Below are 20,506 nucleotides of genomic sequence, written 5' to 3' on the forward strand. Positions count from 1 at the left end.
TGTGATACCCCGAGAAGCTGGATCCTTGTTAATGTAGCTTGCCTTCTGAGAACATATAATGCTTTGTTAGGTACTAGACTCCACTAATTTGGAGACCAAAACTCTATAAACCGAAAGTTGGCAGTAGGCTTTATAGTAAAATATGGATATTGATTATCCAGTCTCAAACCCAGGGATTGTGTCCTGTGATGAGTTGAAGGTGTACTGAGTTGTAAAGATTGTTGTTCTACAGCTTTTCCCATTTCTACCAGATGCTCCTTTTCTATTCACCCTCTCTTATTTTCCTTTTCCCAATGATTCTCGTTCCTGCTACCTGTGGAGACAGATCTCTGTGGGGCCCTGCTTGCCCATAGCCTTGAGCCAATAATTTTTATCTCAATTCATGTTATTCTCAAATCTAGCTGAATCTGTTTGAAAAGACCCTGATGCTAGGAAAGATTGAAGGCAGAAGGAGAAGAGGGTGACAGAGGATGAGATGGTTGGACGGCATCATCGATTCAATGGATATGAGCTTGGGCAAGCTCCATGAGATGGTTAAGGACAGGGAAGCCTGGTGTGCTGCAGGCCATGGGGTTGCAAAGAGTTGGACGTTACTAGGTGACTGAACAACAGCAACAAGCCAAATATCTTATACCTTGTACTAAGGTATAAAAAGACTCTTCAGTGAACTAGGTAATCTTATTTGATGATAACTCAAAGTTATAAAATATAACTCTAAGTATATACTTTCTATAATGATTCAGGTACCAGACTTAATTGGCAGCAGGAGTTCCTCCGTGACTGGGTGATGCTGACAGTCATTTCCGACCAGTCCTCAGAAGGCTTCAAAGGTCTTCCACATGTTCTGTTAACTCTCTCCAGTGACACTTTAAATCGTGGCTGAGGCTTGGATGCTATTAGATTGAGCAGGGACTAGATAAGAAATCCTGCACCAGGCACATAGCTAATGTAATTACTTTTACTCAGAATTCTGCTGTCTGTCCAATCTAGTCATCAACTCTCTTTTTCCAGATTTGGCATCAGCAGTGGAAGGAATAAGTTAGGATGGTACTCTTTTCTGAGTGATTCACACTGCCTTTTCCAAAGAGATCAATTGGTTTTTCCGTTTCCTTCGATAGCCTTCTGAATATTTTGAAAATACCTTCCTCAATATAACACCAGAATTATGTGAATAAACGAATAGACTCTACAATCACTGAATACTTACCATGTACCATAGATTTTAATATAATACACCATAGCAGAGACTCAAAAGGATTAGCTCCAGGAATTGGCACTGAATTTAGGATTTTTTCCATGCTACAATAATTAACAAGTGACTGTTGAAGTTTGGCCACCCATATATCCCAGTCTCTATGTTGCTTTCATTATCATAGCACAATATAGCATTGGATTCATATGAAAACATTTATTATAACTATTTTAAACAACAACCTTCCAAGTTGTCTATTCTTGCAACCACAGAAGAAAAATAAAATATCATTGAACACCAACAAACTGCATTTAAGTGTAAAGGCTTAAATATTTTTTAAGCATTAGGAAATCCAAAAGAGTTCTGATTTCTCCTTCTATGCTCCTCCTCCCCGACCCCAATTCACTTTTTAAATTGAAGTATAATTTATATACTATAAAATTCACCCATTTTAAGGGCATAGTTTAAGTCTTTACATTTTAACAAAAACCAAAATAAGTTAGAAAGTAAAACCACTTATTAAGATTTTTCAAAAATTTCACAAAACATGAATGTGGAATAAATTGGGAAAGCTATCATATTCTTCCAAAGACTTTAAACTTGAATTGATTTATTGGTGTACTGCTTACTACTTTTAAGGATCAGTTAATTCCTATACTCTAGAAAGGAATTTGGAATAGAGAAAAAGATTAAACATTACTTTATTTTTATAAGATAAGCACAACCCCAATATCAAATAGATACAGATATGATTGTATAGATGAATCTCATACACACACATGTATACAAAAAATTACAAACAAAAGATCAAATAGAATTTAGTAGCTTGTACAGTAATAACCTACCACATATAATGGGATTTATTCTAGGAATACATTGAGAGTTAAATCTAATATGAGGAAGCTTTCTGAAATAACATAACATGAATAATTAGGAATGAAATATGTTTATCTCAAAGTAGGTCAAATAAGTATTTGAGAGAACCCCCTCATTTTTACCATTTAAATAAAGTAAAGCAAATCTTTGTAAAGTGAAAATGAAAGGCACATTTTTTAAAATGTGACAAAGCATATCAATGTGAAATCAATGAAGTAAAGCCTATTTAAGTGAAACTCAAAAACATTCCCTTTAAAATAAAAAAAATAGATGATCCTTTATCAAAATTATTATTTAATAATATTCTAGAATTTCAGGTCAATGTTATAAGATATGAAACTGGACTAATAATTAGAAAGGAAGTCTCAACATTATTATTTTTGGATGACATTATAACACACTTATTGTACATTTTTATACATAGACAACTCAAAAGACTTGACATAAAAATTCCAGGAATTAATTTTACAGTTCAATGAAATGACAGAATGCATGATAATCACACCAAAAATCAACCTTTATGTCAGATATGAATTTTAATATAATAAAAAGGAAGCGTCACTTACAATTGCAACCAATATTTGAAATATCCACCAAAGAACTAAGTATTGTTCATAGTATTGATAAAATAATTGTATCTTTTTAGTATTGATAAAATAATTGTATTTTTTAGTATTGATAAACTAATCCCAAAGAAGTAGTTTAAGAAAAATGCAGATTGTCCTAGTATTGAGCTCTGGGGAGGGGTGGAGTGGTAAGGTGTGGGTAACTTCCACAACAAGAATTTGTAAGAAGTACAAACGCAAATTTTTTCTAGATGTCATTTTAGGTATTCATGAAGGTTTTCCTAAGTTATACTCATGCCTAGTGGCTGTATGGTGAAAGCAGTGGAAGGGCCAGTAATATATCTGAAATATATGGTTATCTGATGGTCTAGATGATTTAAAGACAGATTAAGAGAGAAGGAACACAGAACTGGCCTGGGAGGATTAGCTGTTGGTGTTGAGTGATATGAACAAAGAAGTTCATTAAACTATTCCATCTATTCTTTTCTACTCTTGTGAGTGTTTGAAATTTTCTATAATAAAAGATTAAGCAAACAAAACTAAAAGAGTAGTTCTTAACATAAGCTCAACTAACCCACTGAGGGACTTCAGTGCCTGAGTAACCCTCCTGGAATCATATACAAAATGTTATGTGGATGGACTTACGTGGACTCTTTCTAGGGAGAAGGTCGCAAACTCTGATCAGATTCTTAGTCTATTTTGCTAACATCAGAGCAATTGGAGTAAATAGCTTTCCTAACCTTTAGCTGATCTTCCCTGGTACCTCAGCTGGTAAAGACTCCACCTACAAGGCAGGAGACCCCAGTTGAATTTCCTGGGTCGGAAAGATCCCCTGGAGAAGAGATAGGTTACCCACCCCAGTATTCTTGGGCTTCCCTGGTGGCTCAGACATAAAGAATCTGCCTGCAGTGCAGGAGACCTGGGTTTGATCCCTGGTTTGGGAAGATCCCATGGAGGAGGGCTTGGCAACCCACTCCAGTATTCTTGCTGGAGAATCCCCATGGACAGAGGAGCCTGGCAGGCTGCAGTCCATGGGGTTGCAGTTGGACACGACTAAGCACAACACAGCACAACCTTTAGCCAACCCTCTGTGAAGATTATTTTTTTCAATTAATGTTTATAATTGAAATTGGAAAATAGAGTTCTTGAGGCTATGATCTCTTGCACAGACCCTGAAGTACAAATGAGATTTGCCAAACCATGATGATTCTTGAAATCATTGTGATGTAAGAATTTGTGACTCTAAGGAACCTAAGCCTTTATAGGAAAGCAGAGTTGGGAAAATTGAGGTGGCAGGTGAAACCATGAAAGCTGTTATGATATGCTGTAAAGTTATTAAAGCAACATAATAGTAGTGACATGTTAAATGCAGCAAGTTAAAGTAACATTTTATGTCTTAAAAGAGTAATTATGGGCATTGTAAAATTAATTTCCATTTACCCTTTCTAATAGGAGAAACTTATTCATTATCCCCCCTTGAGCTGCTTTCAAATTCATTGGCTTTGCTGCTGATAATATGCATTCTAAAAAGCTCTTAGAATCCTGCCTCCCACTGCCTGGTTTGCCTCAATCTTGGTCCAAATGTTCAAGACCTTTAAATTTTGTCACTTGAAGTTGTTGATCCCCACCCCCCAAGTCAACAGTGTTCTAAATACAAATAGAGTAATATAGCACTTAAGAATGCTTTAATGCCCTCTCTTATTTCTAAGACTTGGGTCTGTGATGCCTTTCTCAGCTTCCAATAAATCATAGGGCTTCTCTGGTGGCTCGGACGGTAAAGAATCTGCCTGCAATTCAGGATATGGTTCCGTTAGAAAACTTCTATTCTGTCATTCACTTTGTCGCTGTTTTTTTTTTATAAGTAAACCCACTCCAGTATTCTTGCCTGGAGAATCCTACGGAAGAGGAGCCTGGCAGGCTACAGTCCACAGGGTCGCAAAGCGTCAGACACGGCTAAGCAACTATGCTGGTACTACTACTATTTTTAAAAAATGAACAAAAGTCCAAAAGTACAGCTTGATGATGATAACGATTGGTAATGATTATTCTGTGCCAGAGTATGTCCTTAGCATGTATTAACATGTGCAATTCATATGACAGCCCTAGAGGTAGTACCAGAAAAATTATCTAAAACTTAGAAATATGTAAAAGAGATCAGTGGTGTTTTTCCAAGGTATTGCTGGAATTGCACGTTTGATTTCCTATTGCCTGAGTAGACTATTTTACACTTTGTACTGGCAGAGATTAACTTGTAGATTTGTGTTGAGATGTAACTTGAGATTTCTATTGGATTGGTGGCCTGGGGGTGTGGGGACAGTGATGATCCCAAAGGTTATGGTTTATTGTCCTCTTCAGTTCAGTTCAATTCAGTCACTCTGTCGTGTCCGATTCTTTGCGACCCCATGAACTGCAGTATGCCAGGCCTCCCTGTCCATCACCAACTGCCGGAGTTCACCCAAACTCATGTCCATTGACTAGGTGATGCCATCCAACCATCTCATCCTCTGTCGTCCCCTTCTCCTCCTGCCCTCAATCTTTCCCAGCATCAGGGTCTTTTCCAATCACTCAGCTCTTCGCATCAGGTGGCCAAAGTATTTGAGTTTCATCTTCAGCATCAGTCCTTCCAATGAACACCCAGGATTGATCTCCTTTAGGATGGACTGGTTGGATCTCCTTGCAGTCCAAGGGACTCTCAAGAGTCTTCTCCAATACCACAGTTCAAAAGCATCAATTCTTTGGCACTCAGCTTTCTTTACAGTCCAACTCTCACATCCATACATGACCACTGGAAAAAACATAGCCTTGACTAGATGGACCTTTGTTGGCAAAGTACTGACTCTGCTTTTTAATACGCTGTCTAGGTTGGTCGTGACTTTCCTTCCAAGGAGTAAGCGTCTTTTAATTTCGTGGCTGCAATCACCATCTGCAGTGATTTTGGAGCCCAGAAAAATAAAGTCAGCCACTGTTTCCACTGTTTCCCCATCTATTTCCCATGAAGTGATGGGACCGGATGCCATGATCCTAGTTTCCTGAATGTTGAGCTTTAAGCCAACTTTTTCACTCTCCTCTTTCACTTTCATCAAGAGGCTCTTTAGTTCTTCTTAAGTTTCTGCCATAAAGGTGGTGTCACCTGCATATCTGAGGTTATTGATATTTCTCCCGGCAATCTTGATTCCAGCTTGTGTTTCCTCCAGCCCAGCGTTTCTCATAATGTACTCTGCATATAAGTTAAATAAGCAGGGTGACAGTATAGAGCCTTGACGTACTCCTTTTCCTATTTGGAACCAGTCTGTTGTTCCATGTCCAGTTCTAACTGTTGCTTCCTGACCTGCATACAGATTTCTCAAGAGGCAGGTCAGGTGGTCTGGTATTCCCATTTCTTGAAGAATTTTCCACAGTTTATTGTGATCCACACAGTCAAAGGCTTTGGCACAGTCAATAAATATTAACTAATTTTGTTTCTAATCTGCCTCTTACCCAAATCTTTGTTAAATTGCCCATAAATGCCTACCTTCTTAAATGCCCTTTGGTCCAGTTTTAATATCTTACTTTTCCCTTGTTAAGTAATGAGTTAACTAAAACTTTGACATGTTCATTTTTTAAAACCTTTTGAAAGTCATTCTCTAACAGTAACCATTTGTACTATAATTTTTGAATGATTGTATATTATCCTGTTGTGTGAACTACAGCTAGTTTACTCAATATATTCTCCTGCTGTAGGATGCTGATGTTGCTGCTAATATGTTTCCTTTTAAGAAAAAAAAAGCTGTATTAAATATTCTGTGGCTAAGCCTTTGCATTTTGTTGAAATATAACTGTACAAATGAAATTTCTCTGTCAAAATTATCATTTTAAAGACATTTGTTAGACACTGCTCAGTTGCCCTCCAGAAATTTTGTAGTAGTTTATACCTCCACCAAACATGAGAATACATTTTCATTCTTCAGATTTCCTTTCCCCCTAATGATTCCCGATAGGAATGACTCATACATGTAATAAAAAAGGAGAAATTGATGAAAAAATATAACAAAAATTTTGAGAAGGACAGAACTTAGAGTTGGGGATAGATAATTTGCTGAACTATATATTGTTTAAGAAATTTATTTGATTGTAGTGTAGTTGATTTGTGTGCATGTGTGCTGTTTGTGATCTTATGGACTGTAGCCTGCCAGGCTCCTCTATCCATGGGATTTTCCAGGCAAGGGTACTGGAGTGGGTTGCGATTTTCCTTCCCAACCCAGGGACCTAACTTGTGCTTCCTGCATCTTCTGCATTGACAGGTGAATTCTTTACCATTGAGCCACCTGGGAGCCCTATAGTTGATTTATAATGTAGTTATACAAATATATATATATATTTGTGTATATACATTTTCATATTCTTTTCTATTATGATTTATCACAGGATATTGAATATAGTTCCCTGTGCTATATAGTATGACCTTGTTGTTTATCCATTCTATGAATAAAAGTTTGCATCTGCTAATCCCAAACTCCTAATCCATTCCTCCCCCACTCCCATGTATTACATATTAAATGAAGATTGTATTATTTCTGACTCAACCTGAGTAGGGTTGGCAATATTTATTTTCTAACTGATTTAATTAATATGCTGGGATGACTTTCCAGTTCTGGAACACCTAATCATGGCCTGGCTTCCCTGGTGGCTCAGATAGTAAAGAATTTGCCTGCAATGCAGAAGACCCTGACTTGATCCCTGGGTCAGGATGATGCCCTGAAGAAGGAAATGGCCACCCACTCCAGTATTCTTGCCTGTAGAATCCCATGGACAGTGGGTCCTGGCAGTCTATAATCAATGGGGTCACAAAGAGTTGGACACGATTGAACAACTAACATTTTCATACTTAACTATGGCCTGGCACAAATAAATAACCCAGTTCCAGTTCCAGTTCAGTCACTCAGTCATGTTCAACTCTTTGCAACCCCATGAATTGCAGCACGCCAGGCCTCCCTGTCCATCACCAACTCCTGGAGTTTACTCAAACTCACGTCCATCGAGTCGGTGATGCCATCCAGCCATCTCATCCTCTGTTGTCCCCTTATCCTCCAGCCCCCAATCCCTCCCAGCATCAGAGTCTTTTCCAATGAGTCAACTCTTCACATGAGGTGGCCAAAGTACTGGAGTTTCAGCTTTAGCATCATTCCTTCCAAAGAAATCCCAGGACTGATCTTCAGAATGGACTGGTTGGATTTCCTTGAAGTCCAAGGGACTCTCAAGAGTCTTTTCCAACACCACAGTTTAAAAGCATCACTTATTTGGCTCTCAGCTTTCTTCACAGTCCACCTTTCACATCCATACATGACCACTGGAAAAACCATAGCCTTGACTAGACGGACCTTTGTTGGCAAAGGGAATGTCTCTGCTTTTGAATATGCTGTCTAGGTTGGCCGTAACTTTCCTTCCAAGGAGTAAGCGTCTTTTAATTTCATGGCTGAGTCACCATCTGCAGTGATTTTGGAGCCCCCCAAAATAAAGTCAGCCACTGTTTCCCCATCTATTTCCCACGAAGTGATGGGACCAGATGCCATGATCTTAGTTTTCTGAATGTTGAGCTTTAAGCCAACTTTTTCACTGTCCTCTTTCACTTTTATCAAGAGGCTTTTTAGTTCCTCTTCACTTTCTGCCATAAGGGTGGTGTCATCAGCATATCTGAAGTTATTGATATTTCTCCCGGCAATCTTGATTCCAGCTTGTGCTTCTTCCAGCCCAGCATTTCTCATGATGTACTCTGCATATAAGTTACCCAGAGAACACCTAAATTTCAGGAATATCTTTTCTTTCATAAAACCATAATCTATTTTTATAATGAAAATTAAAACATTTCCTGAGTTATGTAATAAAGAAAAACTAGGTGAACTTAAAAAATTTTTTTAGTCAGTACATGTTTTGAACTGTGTATAACATGGCAATTTCCTTTATCTTATCCATCAAAAACTTAATTCTATTTTCAAAGCATTAAAAATGTAAATTCTCTTGATTTGTGATTTCCTAAAGTTCACTAGAATACCTCATGAGAAACGCTGGGCTGGAAGAAGCACAAGCTGGAATCAAGATTGCCAGGAGAAATATCAATAACCTCAGATATGCAGATGACACCACCCTTATGGCAGAAAGTGAAGAGGAACTAAAAAGCCTCTTAATGAAAGTGAAAGAGGAGAGTGAAAAAGTTGGCTTAAAGCTCAACATTCAGAAAACTAAGATCATGGCATCTGGTCCCATCACTTCGTGGGAAATAGATGGGAAAACAGTGGCTGACTTTATTTTTCTGGGCTCCAAAATCACTGCAGATGGTGATTGCAGCCACGAAATTAAAAGACGCTTACTCCTTGGAAGGAAAGTTATGACCAACCTAGATAGCATATTCAAAAGCAGAGACATTACTTTGCCAACAAAGATCCGTCTAGCCAAGGCTATGGTTTTTCCAGTGGTCATGTATGGATGTGAAAGGTGCACTGTGAAGAAGGCTGAGTGCCGAAGAATTGATGCTTTTGAACTGTGGTGTTGGAGAAGACTCTTGAGAGTCCCTTGGACTGCTAGGAGATCCAACCAGTCCATTCTGAAGTAGATCAGCCCTGGGTGTTCTTTGGAAGGAATGATGCTAAAGCTGAAACTCCAGTACTTTGGCCACCTCATGTGAAGAGTTGACTCATTGGAAAAGACTCTGATGCTGGGAGGGATTGGGGGCAAGAGGATAAGGGGACAACAGAGGATGAGATGGCTGGATGGCATCACCGACTCGATGGACGTGAGTTTGAGTGGACTCTGGGAGTTGGTGATGGACAGGGAGGCCTGGCGTGCTGCAATTCATGGGGTTGCAAAGAGTCGGACACGACTGAGCGACTAAACTGAGCTGAACTGAACTGAAAGTTCACTATGAGGAAAAGTCCTATAACACAGCTGTTACTACTCTCAGTTTTACAATCTTTCAGTGCTTTATATAGTTATTTTAATAGTCAGTGAGAGATGTCACAAAATCCAGACAGAGAGTGGGCTTCTGGAAGTCTGTTTAGGGTTCAAAGAACTAAGAGAAGAGGGAGAGACAGAGCAGGGAGGAGAATTCAGTGCTTTTGGAAAGAAGTGAAATGCATTTCCTTTTTGTTGGCAAAGACTATCTAATAAGAGTGAAAGCATTGACACTATCTTGAACACCTCATAGCTTTCCATTTTCATTTAGGCCCAGAGTGATCTCAAGTTGGGATGAAAATATATATATTAATTAGTGTAAACTCATTGATAATGCTCAAACTTGGACAAACCTAAAAGTCTGATGGTAGACTAGGAAGCCTTTGCCCCAGTATTTTTGCCCCAGGGAGGTGGAAACCAGGCAGAGAAAAGAGGAGGAGGTAAGCAGGGGATGACTGAAAAATCAGTGATTCCAGGGGGCTGTGCTCCCATCTCACTGAATGCCTAACCTGATATCAGACCTGTGCCCCTCTTATGCTGTTCTAGGAACTGCGTGTTATTCTTCTTTGGGGTGTTTTCTGAATTTCCGCTAAAAGCACTTAGCTCCTTCTGATTCTTAAACATGTTCCAGGCTTTCATAACCATTAAGGTGAACAACAACCAAAGGGTCACCGAATTCATTAACCTCAGTGCTTGAATATCCAGATGTTGGGGGATGTTTACCAGAAATTTTCCCTAATGAGCCAAGCCACTTTGGCACAGGTGTTTTGGGTGTTGTAAGAAATGCTTTCTTGCAAATTTGTTCAAGAATATCCTCTTTGTTCAAAGGGCCAGACCTCAGGTCTGGGATACTAAAAATTTATTTCTAAACTGAGACATTTTCAAGACAAAAATACACGTCTGGTCAGAAATTAAAATTGAATCCAGAGTAAAGCTCAAATAACAAAGAGAGTTTAAAGGGTCAAGATTTCTGCCTACTTTAGAATATAGTTTTAGGATGCCTGGGTGTGGCTTTAATGCAATGAACAGATGGGGTCCATGTGTAAACATGCAGTGAGCTGTAGAATTCTTAGTCTCCGCAACTCTAAATACTCTGCATATCTAAATTCCCATGAAAAACATTTCAACTGAAGAAAAGGAAACACAGAATAATGAGGTGGGTTTTTTTTTTTTTGGCCATGCCACACAACATGTGGGATCTTAGTTTCCCACCCAGGGATCAAATCCACACCCTCTGCATCCCTTCATTAGAAGTGCAGTCTTAACCGCTGTGCCATCAGGGGAATCCATGAACAATGATTTTCTCTAAGCTTCTCTATCTGATTTCCTTGAGGAAATCTATTTTCTTTGAAGTTCACCATTCATAGGAATCTGCCTAATGTGTCACCCCTTTCTTCTGTACTCACTAAGACCAGCCCAGTATTCTAGCCCAGCACTTGGGTAGGGATAACACCACAGGCATGACAGGCCCTGGGGACCCAGAGAAACCCTGGAACTTCCACAGTCTGGGGTCCTCTGGGATATTGCTATCATAGTACTACCCAGAGACAGAAGAGTAGGAGAGCCACATGAAGAGATGCTTTAGAGAAGATACTGGGCCAACCCAGATTCCTAAAGGCTTTTTCTGAATGGGATCATATATAATGTTTGTACCCACGGATGTTAGAAATAGAATCATTTGTCCTAGGATTAGGTAAGAGCAGGCTTTGTGTCTGTGAAAGAGGTCAAAACAAGTGACTGAGTATGTTTTCTCCACATCAGACATCAAATTTAACCTAACCCTAGACAGCTGGAAAATCACATAATTTCAGGGTTGCCTTACAATTTACTGCCTTTCTATCACAGAGGAAACACGTGTGAAGGATGGAAAATGGAAGTTAAGTGGTACTTTTTAGGGTGGGGTGATAGAGAAGAGGACTGTGGCACAGAGGGTGTGGTCAAGAGTCCTTGGGAGTCTCAGACAGCACTCCAGGTCAGTACTGGCAGGGGAGGGAGTGTCCCTGCCTGTGACCCATGGAGACAATGAAGCATCTTGGGTAACAAGAACTGGAGATAGACCTGCACCTCCAGGCTCTTCCCTGAATATTTCCCCTTCAGTCTTTCCAGATCTGATGTGACACTCAGAAGAAAATGCCAAAGATGTTTTCTTATGAGTGGAGGGTTTGATCCAGAGGACATTCAGGTTAGTCTTTAGAAAACAGTAATGTTTGAAAGGTCTGATTTGTTTCCAAATCATGTTGTTACCAACTGAACTTGGGTCTGCCCACTTGCTGAGCAGCAAAGCCAATTTATTGACACTGGGTTGTGGTGAAGGAAAGTACTGTGTTTAGTGCAGGGCTCAGCAAAGAGAACAGGCAGCTCATGGGTAAAAGATCCAAACTCTCCGATGGCTTTCAGAGAACTTTTTTTTTTTTTTAATGTGTTTACTTATTCATCGGCTGTGCTGGGTCTTTGTTGCTGTGCATGGGCTTTCTCTAGTTGCAGCGAGCTGGAGCCGCTCTCTAGTGGTGCTTGGGCTTCTCATTGCCATGGCTTCTCTCGTTGCAGGGCACAGACTCAGGATCGGTGGTTGTGGCACATGGGCTTAGTTGCCCCGTGGCACATAGAATCTTCCCAGACCAGGGATTGAACCTGTGTCCCCTGCATTGGAAGGTGGATTCTCAATCACTGGACCACTAGGGAAGTCCCAGGGAAGGGTTTTTAAAGGCAACATCTAGGGTGAGGGCTGTGGCGTGCATGGCTCTCTTCTGGTTAGCTGTTGGTGAGATAAAGTGTGGTGTTTCAGGAAACTCAATCATCAACCTTCTGTTTCCAATCAATCTGGGGTCACATAGTCACTAACCTCCACCTGGGTGGAGGGCTTAGTTCCTTCAGAACCACTCAGACATGTGTCAGATTGTTAGTATATCTCTTGAGGAAGAACAAGGATTCTGTTTTATTGCTGAACTGTTACTACTTTTCTTGCTTAATTGCTTTTCCTTTGTTTCTGCCTTCCCTCACTTCAGTTCAGTTCAGTTGCTCAGTTGTGTTCGACTCTCTGCGACCCCGTGGACTGTAGCACACCAGGCCTCCCTGTCCATCACCAATTCCTGGAGCTTGCTCAAACTCATGTCCATCTCATCAGTAATGGACAATCATCTCATCCTCTGTCACCCCCTTCTCCTACTACTTTCTCCTCAATCTTTCCCAGCATCAGGGTCTTTTCTAGTGAGTCAGTTCTTTGCATCAGGTGGCCAAAGTATTAGAGTTTCAGCTTCAGCATCAGTCCTTCCAGTGAATATTCAGGACTGATTTCCTTTAGAATTGACTGGTTTGATCTCCTTGCAGTCCAATGAACTCTCAAGAGTCTTCTCCAGCACCACAGTTCAAAAGCATCAATTCTTCAGTGTTCAGCTTTCTTTATAGTCCAACTCTCACATCCACACATGACTACTGGGAAAACCATAGTTTTAACTAGATGGACTTTTGTCGTCTTCCCTCACTTCCCTAGTTAGTAACTCCTTGAATTTGCTCTTTGGAACTCAGGGAATACCTAGGAGACTACAGCCTTTTCTACAAAAAAGAAATGGAGGACACAGAGGGGCTTTTTTACCCCAGAGGACCCCACAGGATCCTGCTTGGTGTCCCTGTTACTTCAGATACAAATTGTGGTTCTGAAATAACAAGGCTCAGGATAGAAGTACCTGAACTTTCTGAATAAAAGTACCTTTTGAAAAGCTCTTAACCAAAGCTAATTTAATTTTTATACATGTTCCCTGTGTTCTTTTCATTTCTCAGAAACCAATTTCAGAGGTAAATAGTTATCTGTCAATTTCATTAGGTTAGACAAATGTAGTATAATTGTATAATTCTTCATTATTTCCTAATTACTCTTCTTTTGCCTCAGATTGCTGAAGGAGCATTTACCAATGATATTAACTTGTTGATTTAAATCCTAGGCAACTTCGTCTCCAAATAAATTGACATTTATCTTCTTTCAACATCATCCTACAAATGTAGGGTTAATATTTATCATGCAAATAAGTATTTTATGCACATGGGCTTATTTCCAATTTCTTTTCCTCTTAGTGCTTCAATGTCTATTTTATTCTGATATCTCTCAGATTACTGCAGCCTCTCTAGGGAAACTCTTTTCAGATTGAACACAAATATTTTCTACAACAATTTCTAATCCAGAAATACCAGACAATGTAAAATATACATTTCAGGCCTTATTTGGCATCAGTGTGAAGCACAATAAGTGTATCTTTCATACTAGTTCAAAACAAACACTAATAAAGTGAGCTTTAAAATCTATATTGATTATTATCTATAAACTCCTAACGTTTGAAAAAAGCTGTTAAAATTTTGGGGTGGACTGTACAGCTGGATGCCAACAATAGCAATAATAACAGTTCTGTGTCCCAGGAGTTGAATTAAGCTCTTTTCATGCCTCCTCCCATTTAATCCTCACAATGCATCGAGAGGTGGATGTTATAGATGAAAACAACCCCATAGCTAGTAGGAAGCAGACTCAAGATTTGAACTCAGGTTTTTGGTACTAGTGCCTATCTTCCCAGAAAGTCTCCTTAGTCAGATTTAGATTCATAAATACATAAATGTAGTCTTGCCTTTCCTCAAGATTCATTAGATCTCATTCTTTGATTTTCACAGTTTTCTAATTTCCTAATTTAAAATGTTGTCTTTACTAATGGCCATACATGATGCTATTTAGCATCAAGGAAACAGGCTGATAGTATGAGTACTCTACTTGCTATCCATAATTTTTGGAGAATTCATAAATTTTCTTGGCAATTTACCTAAATTCTAATTTGTGGTTGAAATGACATGACTGGACATGGAAACTACACTTTGTGTCTAACTGTTGAATCATTTGACTCTAATTCCTAAGGTTTCCAGAAGGCATAAACTTCTTTGTCTTATAGCTGAATCCTTCCTGGGGAATTTCATGCAAAAGATCATGATTTTTTCATGTCTTAGAAATCAAATCTGCTTTAAAGTCCCTCTGACCTTGATTGCTTATTCAGCAAATGATACACTCTAGTCACTTGCAGAAACATGCTTTGTAGGTAACACGCCTCCAGAATTCCCTGTTGGCACAAACTGGCGATGATAACATGAGTTTCTTTTTTTTTTTAATTTAATTTAATTTTTTATTTATTTATTTTTTAAATTTTATTTTATTTTTAAACTTTACAATATTGTATTAGTTTTGCCAAATATCGAAATGAATCCGCCACAGGTATACATGTGTTCCCCATCCTGAACCCTCCTCACTCCTCCCTCCCCATACCATCCCTCTGGGTCGTCCCAGTGCACCAGCCCCAAGCATCCAGTATCGTGCATCGAACCTGGACTGGCAACTCGTTGCATACATGATATTATACATAACATGAGTTTCTTACTCCTCTCTTTTGACCCCCATTGTACTATTGTCTCCTGGGTATGTATGTAAATTTGGGTGAATTCAAAGGTTGATAGTGCCATTATTTAGTTGATTTATCAGCAGCCATTTGGATTCTGAATATCTTATTTACACTGAATCAGGATTCTAATTTTCAATAGTTAATCCAAAAGGTGCCAGATTTCAAAAGTATGTGTTTTTCACTTCTAATTTTAGTCCAGGAATAGATTTTAATGTTCAGAAGAGTGAAATCACCTCAGCTTTCAGTACACAACACATTAACCATTATGGTTTCTTTGGCTGCTCTGAAGTTCTTTGAATTTGCACATATTTGATTTTGTTCTCAAGGCGTCCACCAAGACCTGTTCTTATACTATTGGAATTAAGTAACCACTGAACAAATTTAGAAAATGACCCTTTGAACTTTTATATTATTGCCTTGCAATAAAGTATATTTCAAAGAAAAACTAATATAGAAAAGAAAATCCACAAGATAATATATCAGAATTGAATCTCATGTTCTTTGCAACATCCCCAAGGCCAGCTTTCAACCTACACTGTTTTCTCAATAAAGCAGCTGATTTCACATCACATCTGTCGCTATGGTGACAATAGAACAATGACAGCCGGAAAACTAATAGTGTTCTTCCAACTTGCCTTCTGGAATGTGTATCGGACACGGAAGCAGCAGCAAAGCATTTACTGAAGGGAGAGGTCAGCGAACCCATCAAGCAAGGCACAGTCTTTGTTTCAAATCAAGAAGGATAAGGGCGTTTGCCAACAGTTAGTCTCGAGTTCCTGCATGTGCCCAATCTTTACCTGTGTGACTGCCAAAATTCCTTGGGAAGAAATATAAAGAACATCAGTAAACATTGCTAGGGAGAATGTGGCAAAAGGGAAGAAAGAGGGTTGGACAGATGAAAACATAAGTAGCAATGTCTTGGCTTCAAATGATGTGAAGTGAAACAAGCTCTGTGGGAAGGGAGAGAAAAGCAGTGGGAGTGGGATCCAGGTATAATGCATGGAGGTACTGGAGCTGGCTCTGAGCTGTGTGGCAGCTAACAACAGTCTACGTGGTTAACAAGACTACACGCATTAGCTTTCCATGTGGTAATGCTTGTGATGCCCCTCTGGCTGTGTAACACTAATTAAGCTCAGATTAAAATATGGCAGGAGGGAATTCCCTGGCAGTCAAGTGGTTAGGACTTAGTGCTTCCACTGCTGGAGCCCTGAGTTCGATCCCTGGTCAGGGAACTAAGATCTGGCAAGCCAAGTGACCAAAAATGAAACAACAACAAAAAATGGTAGGATACATGGATACATGTAAAGTGGTTAACATGGGTTACCTTGGAGACGGGGTTGTGTAGGGGAAGGAGGGAAGAAAGGCAGTTGGGAGCCAAAAAGTAAAAAATAAGCATGGATGCCATCACTATTTTGAATGTCTCTAAGATTATGGAAAGATGTGTACAGATATTAACTCTCCTTCATACCTTTGAGGGGGCTTATGTAGCACAGACAACCCCTAGGCTCTTGCTGAAAGGGTTTTTACCTGGGCACTTGGAGTGAAAGACTAATAGGAACCAGAAGAAAATGTGTAGACTGTTCCTTGCAGCCCCAGCACTCAGTTCTAGCTCTTTACCACGCAGATTTCTTATGATTTTTTTTAATAGAGGAGGAGACACGGTGATAATGCAGGGAATGCTTTTCTGGAAAGGTGGCAGAGCCAGCATTATATCCAAGAATTAGAAAAAAAACAATCACTAAGTGACTTAAGGAACCTATAAAAAGTTCTGTGTTTAAAAAAATCCTACTTACAGATGCCTAAAATTTCACCTATAATTAGGCAAGGGGTATTTAATAGATGTCAATTCATGGACACCCACATTCCCAGGGTTGCCACTATCTAGTGTGCCATTCTAATTATTTATGACTGTGTATCAAACCATCCCAACACCTAGAGGCTTAAGACAACAATAAACATTTTCTTATGACTCTTTGTGTCTGTAGAACAGGCATTCAGGAAGGGCTCAGCTGGTTGAGTCTGGCTCGGGGTCTCCCATGTGGATCAGTCAGACAGTGGCTGGGGCAGGGGAGGTCTGGAGCAGCTGGGGACTGACAGAGCATCTCTCTCTCTTTTTGTATATACGCAGTCTTCTGCAGGCCTTCCTCACTGCACCGTGGCCTCAGGGCAACTGAATGACTGAAGACCTCAAGGATGTGTATCCCACCTTCAAGAGTGAGTGTTTCAGCCAAAAAGGCAGATTCTATGACACCTTTTATGACTCAACCTTGGAAAGCCAGCAGAATTGCATCTGCTATGTGATGTTGGTTACAAGTAAGTCACAAATCTCCCTAGATGCAATAGGAGGGGAATTAAACCCCACCTCTTGGTGGGGGAGCAACAAGGTTCTAGGAAACACATGAGATGAGAGATATGGTTGTGGTCCTCTTTGAGAAATGCCATCTGTGCCTGTTCTTTATTGTAAGGACTTTAGGGCCCAGGATGTATAGGAATGCTATAAAGTGGTTTTTTGTTTGGTTCTCTCTTTTTTTCCTGTTTTGTTTGGGTATTTTTGGCCAAGCTGCTCAGTTTGTGTGATCTTATTTCCCCAGTCAAGGACTGAACCCGGCCCCTGGTGGTGGAATCACAGAGTTCTAATCTCTGGACTGCTAGGGAAGCCCCATGCTGTAAAGCTTTGACGTGTAGTAGCAGGTGTGCGTGGCAGAAGGTGACATGTGATGGAACCCTGGTTCACTTGTATTTGTCCTCCTAGCACTATGCACTTTCTTTCTCTAGCCCTTTTATAAATTGAAAGTATCTTTTTTTTTTTTTTTTTTTTATTTATTTATTTATTTTTTTTAATTTTATTTTTAAACTTTACATAACTGTATTAGTTTTGCCAAATATCAAAATGAATCCGCCACAGGTATACATGTGTAAGTAATATTTCCATATTGTTTTCTTCTTTGACAGAACACATTTTCTTTAAACAAAAGACAAAACAAAAACACAGGGAAAAGAAACAACCCCTCCTCCACATAAAACCCAGAGTGATTTAGAGAACAGAGCAGAGCACGAGACCACACGGAAAAGGTTGAGGGAAGAAACCCGAAACCGGAGGCTGGTTCTGAAAGATGTCATAGGAAACTGCAGCTGTAAAGGCCACATAATGCAGAGGTCTCGGTACTATTGGGGTGGAGATTGTTTGGGGGGTAAACTCCTTAGAAAAGAGAATAATAAAATTTGACAGAGTTTTTCTACATAGAAATTAAAAGCTTCAGTATGGCAAAAGAAAACACCAAAGAAGTCAAAAGTCAACAGTGTGGGAAAGATGCTTGCAATAAACATAGCAAAGGATTGTATTTCAAAGAGCTTCTAGCAAATGTGCAAGCAGCTTATAAACAATCCAATAGAAAAATGGCCTAAGGATAGTCCACAGAAAAGAAAGGGAAAATGTCCAATGAATATGTGGACCTTTGTCATCTGGGAAATACAAACTGAAACAAAAGCAAGCTATCCGGCTTAACCATTAGATTCCAAAATTAAAAATGATAATATCAAATGTTAGCTAGGGTATGAGGAACTCAGATACATTGTTGGTATGACTGTAAATTGCCATAATTTGTACAAAATTATCTGGCATTTTTATTAAAGTTGAAAATGCATATATCTTTAACATAGCTGTGTATACTTCTGACAATATATAAAGTAGAAAAAAATTGAATATAAATGTATACATTAAAGAGCATTTATTGTGGCAATTTTCTTATTTACAAAAGCTAGAAAAAAATCCCAAGACCTGTCAACAAGGCAATGACTGAATATTTAAATGATGAAATTTTAGTCTATCGAATTCCATGTAGTAAAGGAAAATAACAAGGCATATCCTCTGTACCTTGTCTTGGATATTATTCAGTATATAATAAGAGTGAAAAAGTTACAAAATAATATGAATATACATATTGTTATTTGTCTTATGAATAGTATAAATAAAATGATAAATATATGTGCATATGATTATTTAAATGAAGTATAGAAGAAATCATTTGAAATTTTCAGTGGTATACAAAGTGTTATTAACACCCATTTGAGATGAGATGGGAGAGAAACTTAATTTTACTTGACAAGCATCTTCATCTTTGGAACTGTTTCTGTAAGCCTGTATAGGTGTTTGATCTAAAGACTAAAGAAAAGGGATGTCCATTATACATGCTGGCTAGCCCACATCCTGATCAAGTAATTATCTATTGAATGAACAAATGAATATATTGTATCAGGGAAGCCTGAGATTTCTTCAGTTAAATCCATTTTTAAAAAATCATAGGGATAATACTTTTATTCTTTCCCTGAGAAAGGTCATTCCAGTAAATCAGGTTTCTATTTGGATAATTCAGGCCTATGTAGTATCATCAAAATAATTCTAGTAAAAAACAGGAAACAGTACAATGTAAACATCTCTACTGCTGTTTTATTTAGTTGGAGGATTGAAGATTTGCAGCACAGATTTTCCAGCTCGATTCAATTTTTCTGCCCAAATTGACTAGAAAATTCTCATTTCATGCAATTACAGCACTTTATCACCTTTCATTATAAAATGTTTTCCTTTAGGAATAGACCATTTTTGAGAGCAAGTTTTCTGGATTGATTAAAATCTTGTAGTTAGCACTGCATCCTTTTGAAAATGGAATTTGAACAAAATCCAAGAACGGTTTAAAATTCAACTTCTTGCTATGGAGGATTTCATTATAAAACCCATCAAATAGTAACAATGTATCCAGTAAGAGTCCATGTTTCTATTCCTTATGTTATTTTTATCACCTGAAGACAACCATGCCTTAAATTTTGATGAAAATTCTAGTTCTTCCCACCCATGATTATCACTATTTGAAGTTAAGTGGTCATTTATGGTCCTCATTGCTTAGAGAGAAGGGGAAAGGCTCCTCCTCCTCCATGATGGCCTCTTCCTTTGCATCCAAAGCTCCTATTACTTATACCCTGGATGGTGAGTTCTTCACCACTCACATAGCAAACAGGAGCAGGATCTTCTCTGGAGATAATGTGAGACCCTGAGCCTTATCTCCTGGCTGCTCCATGAAGGTGGAACACTTACTAGACAAAGAAGTATCCATGAACTCCTGCTTCCTCCAATTTCCATGTTCCTGTCCCATCTGGGAGCACGACAGGATGGCTGTGCCCTTTGAGAAGGGAGCAGTCACTTTATCTCCCACCTGCAAACATGTTGGGAGGCTTATGCAGACATTGGTAGGGTAGTTCACACGATAGAGGCAGGATCACCTCAGGTGCCTTTGAGAGTGTTTGGTCACAGAAAATATGATACAATGTGAGCGTTTTTGTGCAGATAGAGAATTTTTCCAGGCCAAGGGAGGGAAGCTCAATTTAGAAGGTCTTCTTACCTGCCAGACTGAGGGAACACACAGCCTCCCTGAACCAGTGACAGGCAATCCACAGGAGGCTCAGAGCTGAGGAGTAGACAGTGAACTGCTCCTTTTCCTCTGGGGAGAGACATTTTTCAGAGAGATAGG

At 39.2% G+C, this 20,506-nt stretch overlaps 1 long non-coding RNA gene across 1 annotated transcript; it reads left to right on the forward strand.

The window, feature by feature from the left end:
- Positions 1-555: 555 nt before the first annotated feature.
- LOC129620019 (uncharacterized) lies at positions 556-17,281 on the forward strand. Its single transcript, XR_008698341.1, has 3 exons — positions 556-645; positions 744-948; positions 17,123-17,281. It is a non-coding gene; the product is annotated as an uncharacterized LOC129620019 (long non-coding RNA).
- Positions 17,282-20,506: the final 3,225 nt, after the last annotated feature.

This window comes from Bubalus kerabau, chromosome 9, assembly GCF_029407905.1.
Source record: "Bubalus kerabau isolate K-KA32 ecotype Philippines breed swamp buffalo chromosome 9, PCC_UOA_SB_1v2, whole genome shotgun sequence".
NCBI lineage: Eukaryota > Metazoa > Chordata > Mammalia > Artiodactyla > Bovidae > Bubalus > Bubalus kerabau.